Below are 10,625 nucleotides of genomic sequence, written 5' to 3'. Positions count from 1 at the left end.
CATCAGAATGTATTGACACATTAAATATGCTGCCAATGTTAAATTCTAATTTCAGATTTAATCAAGTTTGTTCAAAGGATGCAAAGGGAGAAATATTGGAAATACTGAACAACATTTTCCATTCATTTCTCCTTGTTTTCTAACCCATGTGAAATGTTCAGTCTACCTCATCAGGAAAGTATTAATAGCTTCATTGTTATGAAAAACCGAAAGCAACAACAACCTGGAGTTATTTCTGAGATGACGGATCAAAGCTATTAAGTCAATCAATATAATGGCCAATGAGTAGCTAGAGACAGGCTGTAGCTGCCGGTAAATATCCCTTTTGTCTCTATCAGTTGTATCCTTGATAATGAATCAGCAAGAAAACATTTGACCCAGCAAAATTCTCCTGCATCTGAATGGTGCTTTATAGAGCTCAGAGCCTCAGAACGCAGGCCACTGGATGCTCTCTGTGTTCGACTTCCACATCCAAGTCTGTCACTCTTCTTTCACCACACAGCGGCTGAGGATACCAAACAGTCTGGACGATAAGTTTGTGATTCATTTTCATTCATTTATGAAGATCTCTTGGCCCTCCTTCAGCTTTACGGGAGTGGAAGGGGGGTGGTGAGTTATGTTTTGTGTTTTATTTCATTCCAGTAGCTCCTGACAGTTAATAACCCAGCCTGGGCTGTGAAAACTTGTAAACTGTGAGAATTAAGCTATGAATCGTAGTAATAAAAACAACTGGCAACATTTATTAAGTATTTATTATTTTCTGAGCACCAACTCCTATGAGGAGAGATAGAGATGGCAGATAGAGATTCCTAGGACTTGTGCAAAGTCACAAGCTGATAGTAGCAGGGGTGGGACTTGAACCTGTGTTCTGATTGGAGCCTATATTTAATGACTGCACTGTGATGTCTCTTCAATGGCAGTAATATTGATCTGATCTGATCTGGTAACATTATGCTAAGTGCAATGAAGGGGAAAGAGCATGGGAAAACATAAGGCTTGGGTCAGCAAAACGGGGTCAAGTTAAAGCCGTGCACCAAACTAGTAGTGTGACCTTGCACGAGCTGTTTGTCTAAGCCTTGGCTTCTCCATATGTAAAACGGATTTAATAAATCAAGGTCATGCTTCTGTGTCTCCTGTCCCTCTACTTACCACCTCCTCCCCAGAACCTAGGGTCCCCCTGTTCTCCTCCTTGCTGGCAGGCTGTTATGAAGCTCAGTTCATTATACAGCTAAAGGGTTCATTAAATCCCGCAAATGCTCAGTTGCACAAACTATGATGGATACTAGGTAATCCAGACAGTGAAGTCAAGTCAGGAAATACCTTTGAATCACATAAAGAATTATTGTTATTGTTTGTTGACCTTGTTTTTTTCTGTGTGTTTGCATTTCCAAATCAAATTTTTTTATATTAATAGGAGATATCAAATAAAAAAAAGTTTGGGGAAAAACAGAATGGAGCATTTATTTCTTGCAGGACTTATCAGAGCCTTTAATATGCTAATGTGTAATGTGAAGCTCCAAGTGAGCAAGGTTTTCCAAGATATCTTGTGTGACCGGTATTTAACAGGAAAAACTGTGAGAATGTCTTGGACGTGGGTGGTACCAGGTAATAAATGTGAGATGTGATGACTGGTTATTTCTGTGAATTAGGGACTGGGGCACCATGTGTTAGTTCCCTAGTAGGAGCTGGAAGTTGAGCCTTTTGCAGAAGCTGTGGAGTGGCCCCAATTGCACAATGCAACTGGATTGTTCCTGGGACTCTAAAGAAAGGCTGATTCATGGGCTTATCTCATCAGTCTACTGGAGCACAGATACCCTAATGACCATCCCTTACACTTCTAGGGGGAGTGTAGAGGAACCTCAGCCACAGACACATTGAGAAAGATTTGAGCGAATAAAGAGAAACAGAGAAGAGGCAGAGGAGAAACATGAAGATTATGCATACATGGTAAACCTGTGACAACCCTCTAACAGTTTCTACCCACCCCAAGTTTAATCTGAAGATGTTAACTGGTCAGATGTGTATTGTTGAGCAGGCTGCGTACTGCACAACTTCAAAGGTATACTGCAGTGGCGACTGTAGAATGACAACTAGTGTCTGAATAAGGTCCTGGAGATTTGCCATGCACAGCCCCCAGGGCCATGCAACAATGTCCGTGGCCCCGGACATTAACCTCAGCAATTAAGTCAACTGAGACTGGGTCTTTCCAGAGTGGTATTTTGTTTGTTTGTTTGTTTGTTTGTTTGATTTTGGTCAAACTATAACTAGCTTTTCCATTAAGTGGAGTTCTTAAAGTTAGGGGCAAGAAGAAAAGAATCAAGCTAAGAATTCAACTGGCTTAAACACACACACACACACACACAAGAAATAAATTAAATATCCCATAAAGATATGATATGGATAAAAAAATAATATTTTTAAATTAGATTTCTGTGTTTCCGTTAAAGTATTTCAGGAAGTTCTCTCTAGTTCTGTGCTTCCAACACAATCTCACTCCTTATTATTTTCCTCTATACAAACAAGAGAACCCACCGATCCACTGGAAATGCACCCAGTAACTCCAACCCAGAACATGTCAATTGAGCACGAGCCCTTGCTGGAGTTTCAGATTAGACAACAGGTCCTGATCAGTGGCACCCTTGGGGGGCCCGAGGGTTCCAAGGCACCCACCCAGCCACCAAGCTCCTAGAGACCTCGGAGTCAGTGCTCAACCTGCTGTGCCTCAGTTTCCCCACTTGTAAAATAAAGGTAAAGAGAGTGACCTCCCAGTTGGAGCGAGGAGGAAGTGATAAATTATTGCAAAGTGCTTTTTAAGAGAGAATGCGAAATGAATGCTTAATAATAATCTTTCCAATAATGAAGACATAAAGATAAATTAGGCAGCCCTTTTGTCTCCGTTGAGAACAATGATAGAATCTTTATTTGGTGTCAGAAAGTCTAATTAAAGAAATACATACTTGTTAGTTGATTCAGTGTGCAAAATGTGTACTAATTGCCCATTAGGTAAAACTTACAGTTTTCTATCATTTTGGCAATCTTGTTTGGGTAATTTTATATCTTAAAAAATCCTTTAAAAGAAAGATATGAATTTCTAACCACAGAAAATATCCTCATTGCATTGAAATGTAAAATCTGAGAATAGGAGGATTTTTAAAATATAGTCCAAAACTATTAGCTCAGTGATGTTATATAACTCAAATATGTGTCTGTAAAGCAAAGTTACAAATGCTTGATTATGTTAAAAATAGCTTTAAGATTCAAATAGATTAAAAATATCATCTGTGTTTCTCAGTCAGGGACCCAGCAAACTGAGAACTTTGCAAATGACTTCTGGAACTGACGGGTAACTGTGATGAAAGCGTATAAAGGACGGCTTTGTTTTCCAGCAGAACTTGTGGTTTTGAAAGCCGAGAGCCTCGTTTTGCCAAAACAGAATATGTGTGGGGATAGTTTTCTATTCATTGACAGTGCATTTGCTTCTGTCAACATGTACAAATGTTTGGAACTTTAAAGAAACACAACTTAAACGATTCTACACAACTCTGCCTTTTTAAACGTTACTTAGTGAAAGGCCAGCACCAATACTGAATCTCGTGGGTGAACCAGGCCTGGTCCAATTCCTGGTGTGTGAAGGGGCTCTCTCTGGCTGCTGTGACCCGAGGACTTGGGTGTCTGGAATTTTCAAGTATGGAGGAGATGAAGGGAGGCGTGGAAGACACGGATGGAAAAGGCACCTAACATCTGGTAGGTGATCTGACACCCTGTGAGAATCCTCACTGAAATTTTGAGAGGCCACAAACTTCCAGGGAGTTACAATCTTTTCTGTCTTTCATAAAAGCCAAATACTGTGCAGCTGTCTGTTTCCTTGCCTCCTGAGAAGCAGCTAGAACCTGGGTGAAGAGGAAGATGTCTTTCAGCCCTCAGATCCGTGATTGTAATCTCACCGGAATGGTCTCCGGATTGGAGTGCTTTGCAAAAATAAAATCATTTGTAAGTGATCAGGCTTGCTGGAGTGGCTGGCAGCCCCGAGCATTGGAGGCTCAGAGGAAGAGCGTGGGCTCTTCCGCTCAGGAGACCCCAGAGTACAGGCAAAGCTATAGCAAAAATTGCAGTAAGTAGCAAACGAACAATTCCCATTTTGTTTTGCTGTAGAAAAGGGACCTGCGAACAGACCTCCAGATGAGAATGACTCAGTGAATATTTAAATGTGTCTATTTCTCTCTTTTTCATTAAGCCTTTTAGATGCAGCGATCTATAAAGCTATCGTGTGAGATTTGAGGGAAAAGAACGCAGTGACACAAGAGCAAAATGATGTCAGAATGCTGTTGCTAAGGTGAACCTGGTTTTTCCTCTCTAATCCAGCTGGAAGACGAAATCATTGCCCATTTCTGGTAAAGAACATATCCATGGCATGAGCCCGCTTCGGCAGCAGATAAAGCAAAGCCAGATGCTTGCTCTGTGCACAAGTCACTTTTAAAATAAAGACCCAAATTGTATCAGAAAACATAACACACACCCTTGAAAGGACATTTAGAACATTTTATGTAAATTAATGTATCAAGAATATGTACTGGGATCTAAGTGGATATCAAGATGAGATATTTTAATGAATCAACCTGAAAAGCAGCATTCTGAATTGAGCGAACAAAGAGAGATGGAACTTTCTAGAAGCGAAAGAGGAAGAACTGCAAGCTGGTGGTTGTTGACAGAGGCGGCCAGGGAGTCCCGGGTGAGGAGGAGAGACAGAAGCCACCACATTAGGGCCCTGAGGGACAGATTCTGACATGAGCACAGAGAGCCCTGTGCCACCACGCTAAAGACTGAGAACAAGGGTCGGCACTGGTGACAAGCTGGAGGCCAGAGCAGTGGAACGCGGAAGTCCCTCGCTCAGGTGTGTCTCTTCCAGTTGCTCCAGGGGCCTGTGTCTTCTGCTGCGACCTCACACATGCTCCCTCATCACCACACATCTCTCTGTGCAAGTGCAGTTTCTCTACAAGGCCTGTCCTGGCTACGCCCTCCCAACTCTACCTGACTACCAACTTCCCCTCACCATGTCCTCCTCTTCCTCTTTAATTTTGAGTTTCTTATTAACCGCGAACACTTTCTAACTTACCATGACACTTTCCTGTTATGTTTAAAGTCAGAAAAGTGTCATGGTCAAGAACACGGACTCCGAAGCCAGCCTGCAGGGGTGGATGGTACGTACCACCCCTGAGCTGCGTGGCTTTGCAGTGGTCAGCTGGATGGCTGGGTTCTCATCTGTCCCTCTGGGGTGGCAACACATCATGCATTTCACGGTGCTGTCCTTGAGTCACAGGAACCGTGTGAATGTTTAACAAATGAGTTGTCTCTCCGTGTCCCTGTAACTATGCAAGCTTCCCAGAAGCACTGTCATGAGCAGCATTTGGTGGAGGAAAGAGATGCGTAACACACTTTTCAGGAACTGATGTTTTTGGTGGAACACAGAATGTAGACAGGGTAAAGATTTGGAAGGGTAGTTATGCTCAGAGGTCACTATACAGCCCCTAGGAGCCCTCTGCTGGCCAGAAAATCCTGGGCAAATAGTTGTCAAGATTTGGTGAGGAGGGCCAAGAAGACTGGATCAGGCTGGCATATACTGGAGCCGCAGAGACTTCCAGGGTAACCCTGATCGTGAGCAATGATGCCTCACAAGCTAATGGCAAAGCTGAATATCTTGTTACAGTGAGAAAACAGAGCATCAAACCAAAAGCAGTGAGTTGAATGGGATAAGCAGATATGGACCTGGCTCAATGAGCAGCAAAGAGAAATACACATTTATTTGGGCCAGTGTTTCCCAGAATGTATCTCCCACTGTAATACCATCCTAGTTAGGTGCGTTTTGAGTAAAAGTGTCTGGGATAGAATAAATCTTCAAACACAGTGGACAATATACCTGTCTCCTCTGGGAGATTCACAGTGTACGCTCCCACAATCAAAGCTCTGAGCCGTCCAGTAAAAACACAGGTTGTGCAGTTTCCCAACTGCCCCAGCTACAATTCCTTTCCTTCAGGGACACTTTGAGATGAGGGTGCGTAGGTTTCACTTTGGGGATCACTTTGGGGATACCTGAACTCTGCGGGGTCAGGTTTCAGCTGCCTTTCTATCATGAAGATATAAAATCGGGACCAATGTATTACAGTGGGCAACTCTTAATCAGTTGAGGGACAAAGCAGACCTTGGTAGGGCAGCAACCCTGGAGGAAACAGAGAGATGGAGACGGCAGTGGGAGCACTGATGTCTGTCTTCACGGTGCATTACCCTGTAGTAAGTCCGACTCAGTCGCACGGATTTTGTAAATGCAAGCTGGTCATCACAGCTGTGATTTCACATATGCCACACTTGTCTGTTTGCTGCACCTGTCCATATTCTCACATGCAGATGACAGTGTCTCCTCCAGTTAACAGGCTTGGCCATTAGTCTCACCAGGATCTTTGTCTGCACACCCATCCACTTCGAACCCATGGTGGAAGAAAAGGTTGCCGTTCCATTAGAGAACTTTGGGGGGGGGGGGAGCTGAGGCATTCATCCAACATCCAGGAAACACCAAACTCCAACTCTGCAACAGCACCCACTTTCTGATGACACCCACATTACCCTCTCAAACTGTGGTGTTTGCTTCTTGATGTAGTTTCTGAACACTTGGCTCTAACGGCCCTTGGAGGATCCTTAGGCAACGCTGCTGCAGCTTTGATGCATGCCCTGTGTCTCAGATACAATTTGCTCCTCATCTTGTGCAGTATTTTGGTCCTCCCAAACTGTATTCGTTGATATAACACAGATTTACTGCCAGCCCCACGTGTCGGGTGCTCTAATATACCAGCAAGCAAACCAAGAACACCTCTGCCTTGGGGGTGCTTACGTTCCCATTAAAGAAACAGAAGTGGCGAATGCTGTAGAAAGGCAAGGGAAAGCACAGCAAGATGAGTCTCCTCCAGCTCATTGCTAAAGGACCCTGTTTGCTTGATTCTCAGTCGAAGTTGGCCAAAAGGCAATGGATGGAAAAATCTCTGACGTCATCTAACGGGGGAGGGGAGGATATCGTGCCATCCGTCTGGAGAGTTTCAGGCTAGGAGTGTCCCTTCTCTGTCAGAAACACCACTTAAACATAAGGATGCAGAGACCATGGTCTGAGAACACTCACAGAGGTGAGCTGTGATGGGAACACTCACTCTGGTGAGCACAGCGGGAAACATGAGGCATGCATGTGGTTCCCCGATCCTCCAGAGAGAGCTGCAGGAATGAGCAGGAAAGATGTGTTGTGGTCCTGTTGAAGAACAGTGACAGGACGAACACTCACTGTGGCTTTGTCTTTGCACTCATGTGTACACGTTGCCATTTCTAAAGGTCATTGGCAAGTCCTCAGCAGCTGGCAGGATCAACACTCACCTTGCTGCCTCACGGGCCACTGCAGCTCTGCAGAGGCATCAGTGTCACCTACTCCTTGGAGGCTTCCAATGAGCTCAGCTCCAAGGATGGACATGTCCAGGAATCTCTGATCCAACCTCTCCTCTGAAAACTCAAATGCCCTGGGCCTGCGACTGGAAGGGACGATGCAATGATCACACAAGCAAAACAATGAGAAAGTTGCTGCTGGCCAACCTGGGGGGAGCCTTTTTCAGTGTGAAGGTTGCAGACCATGCTGTCCAGTGCCCTGGAAGCTCTAGTGAACACACAGGAATTGCATGGGATGGTCTATAGTCCCAAGAGAAACAGGAACACTCGACATCTGTCGGGCTCTGTGTACGCTACTAGCTCAAGGTAATTCAAAATTTCTATATTGAAATCAAGTGGCATTACTTTGTGGCATTTGATATCTTTAAAGTACGGATTTTTGACAGTTGTAAAGATGAAAAGAAAGTACCATGCAAAAATCACTGTGAAACCGGAAGTGAGAATAGTGTTTCCACTCTGATTCCAGGCTTTGGGAACTCTGTGCAGTGCCCAGTAGGCATGCAAATCCATTAATAACCGATTAGAGTTAAAATTCAAACAAAAAGATTGTTTTTTTCATTCAAATACTTTGCATAAAGTTTTAAATAGCTACAAAGTTGTTAAAACATGAAAACTAAGTTGTTTTCAAGTAAATATTTAATAAGTAGAACAATCAGGTAATCTTTTGGCCCAGGAGGTCAGTGAAAAAAATTACTGAACATCAAGATCACCATGACCAAAGAAAGTTTAGATACATCTACCTTGGTTCATTACCACTTTTTGCCATGTAATAATTACTCTTCAGTGAAATCTCATTAGGATTGTAGAACCAAGAAAGCTGATGATGTTTATGATAACAATACTAGCAGTAATGGACATAGCTACAGGCACTGTGTTCTGTGCTAAGGACTTCTCAGACATTATTTAATTTACATGATGTACACAACTTATTTCATTCTGTTTTCTTTAACCCAGAAAATGTTAGTCCTAATTTTCATCAGAGAAAATTTTCAAAGCAGTTAATATTTCTTGTGATAAACTCAATAGAAGACGTTAGAACTTTTTCTGGCAATTATAAAACCAGTTTTATGTTTCCTGCTAGTTTCAGCCCACACATTTAAAATAATGTCAATCTCTTCTAAACTACATAAATTTTCTCCAGAATCATAAATAGAAATCAATCTACCAAAATTAATTCAGCACTACTCCATGTTAGGCATTGTAGAGGACACAAAAAGACCTTTAATACTTGGTCTCTACTTATGAGGGCCTTGTGATCTGAATTATATGTGAAACAGCTAGAGGGGGAATAAAAAACATTATATACTAAATAACTAAATGGAGTGACAATATACGGTAAAGGACTAAAATCAGAATACACTAAGGACTAAAACTATATTGAGAGGGAAATAAGCCCTAAAATTTAATGGTCACTGACCAGGCCCACCTTCAACTTGCCTTCCTGTCTCGTTTTTTTTTCTTCCTACAAACAATTACTCTTCTAGCCATCTCTTCTGTTAAATAAGACACTCATCTGTTCTAAGATAACTCTCTTGTTCCACTCAAAGGAAGACTTTCTTTCTCTGGAAATCACCACCATCTTAAACATCATCAAAGGTTACTTTTTTCCTTGCTGTTTAGCTTACTAACCTTGGTATACCCAATGAAGAAGATGATCTAATAATTCCATAGTACCTTTTAACTTTAATATTATTTCTCCTTACCCTTCTCTAGCTCAATAGATCAGGAGAGCCTCAGAAATAGACAGACTAGATCTATTGTCTCTAAGGCTCCTCTATTCATTTTTTGCTTGAGCCCTGTCTTTGGCACATTATTACTAGAAACATTTTCCAATTCATCCATTTAACCCTTCACTAAGTGTCTGCTGTTATACTACTGCATGTGCCAAGAATAAACTAATGGACAAAGACACAGTCACTTTTCTCACAAGGGTTAGTGAGGTGCATAAACAAGCTAGACATATTTGCACTATACTGTGATAATTGCTACAGTGAGCCAAATGTGAAAATGCCGAGCAAGTCACGACGTCGGAGAAGGCTTCCTGGAGCAGGTGGTGGGTACACTGAGTATTGCTGGATGGAAAGATGCTAGATGGGCATGAAAGGAATAGAAAATGTTTGATGTAGAGGGAATCCAGGTTCTAAATCAGAAAAGACACGACACATTCCAGAGACTAAAATTAGTTTATTAATACTAGGTGCAAAGTAGGAGGGAGGTGAGTTCAAGAGGAGTAGTGATACCAAGTGGGAAACCACGCAGGGGATTTATCCAAAAGATAACGGAAATATGGAGTGACACCATGCAGGTAATGGTAATGTAAGATTTGTTTTTAAAGGATTCGTTTGACTGAGATGTGGCAAATTCAGAGGGAAGTGAAGGACCAGATTGGAGTCAGAGAGGGGAGGAACGGGCCAAAGGTGATATGGACTTGAACTAGGGATACAGCGGTGATGAGGGAGAGAAGCGATATATTCAACAGATAGAAAATGACAGGATATGGAATGTTGGGGGTTAGAGAGAGATAGGCATCAACCATGCCGGATCCATTCACTGAAATGACAAACATAACAGAAATAACAATAACAAATTATTTTAGTTTGACACTAAAATGAGTTATTTCTGAAATATTTAAGTGAAGAGGTCAAGAATAATATTTTTTTAACTCTAATTAATCAACCTGTAGATTAAAACCTCCACTGGACAAATCCAAATGTGTCTTTTTTTCCCCCATTCCTCAGACTATCATCTTTACCTTGAACCTAATCAATCAAACTTTTGATACTCATCCTATGTTTGGTTTCTCATCCTTTTCTTGGCGCAATATGACCTCAATGAAGATTAAGCTTCATTCTAGAGTTTCTATAATTTTGAGGAATCTATCTTGAGTCACCAAAACATGGAAAGGCACAGGAAAATGAAAAGGAGCAAAAACAAATTTAGTTTGGATCTGTGGGTGCAATGCATCAGTCAATTCATTCACTTAAGATACAAGCGTATTTCAGAAAGCTCATTGCAAAGTGAAGTTCAAAGATGAGTTTATATTGGTGTAAAAACTTTTGAAATCCTTATTATTGGGTATCTTCCTCCATGTGCCAGGGACATGCTGGTGAGACAATGGGGACTTCTGGCACTAACAAGTTGGTTGGGAAGGT

Source organism: Lepus europaeus, chromosome 6, assembly GCF_033115175.1.
Source record: "Lepus europaeus isolate LE1 chromosome 6, mLepTim1.pri, whole genome shotgun sequence".
In the NCBI taxonomy this organism is placed as follows: domain Eukaryota; kingdom Metazoa; phylum Chordata; class Mammalia; order Lagomorpha; family Leporidae; genus Lepus; species Lepus europaeus.
The sequence above is the reverse complement of the archived record's forward strand: the minus strand, read 5'-3'. Positions refer to the sequence as shown.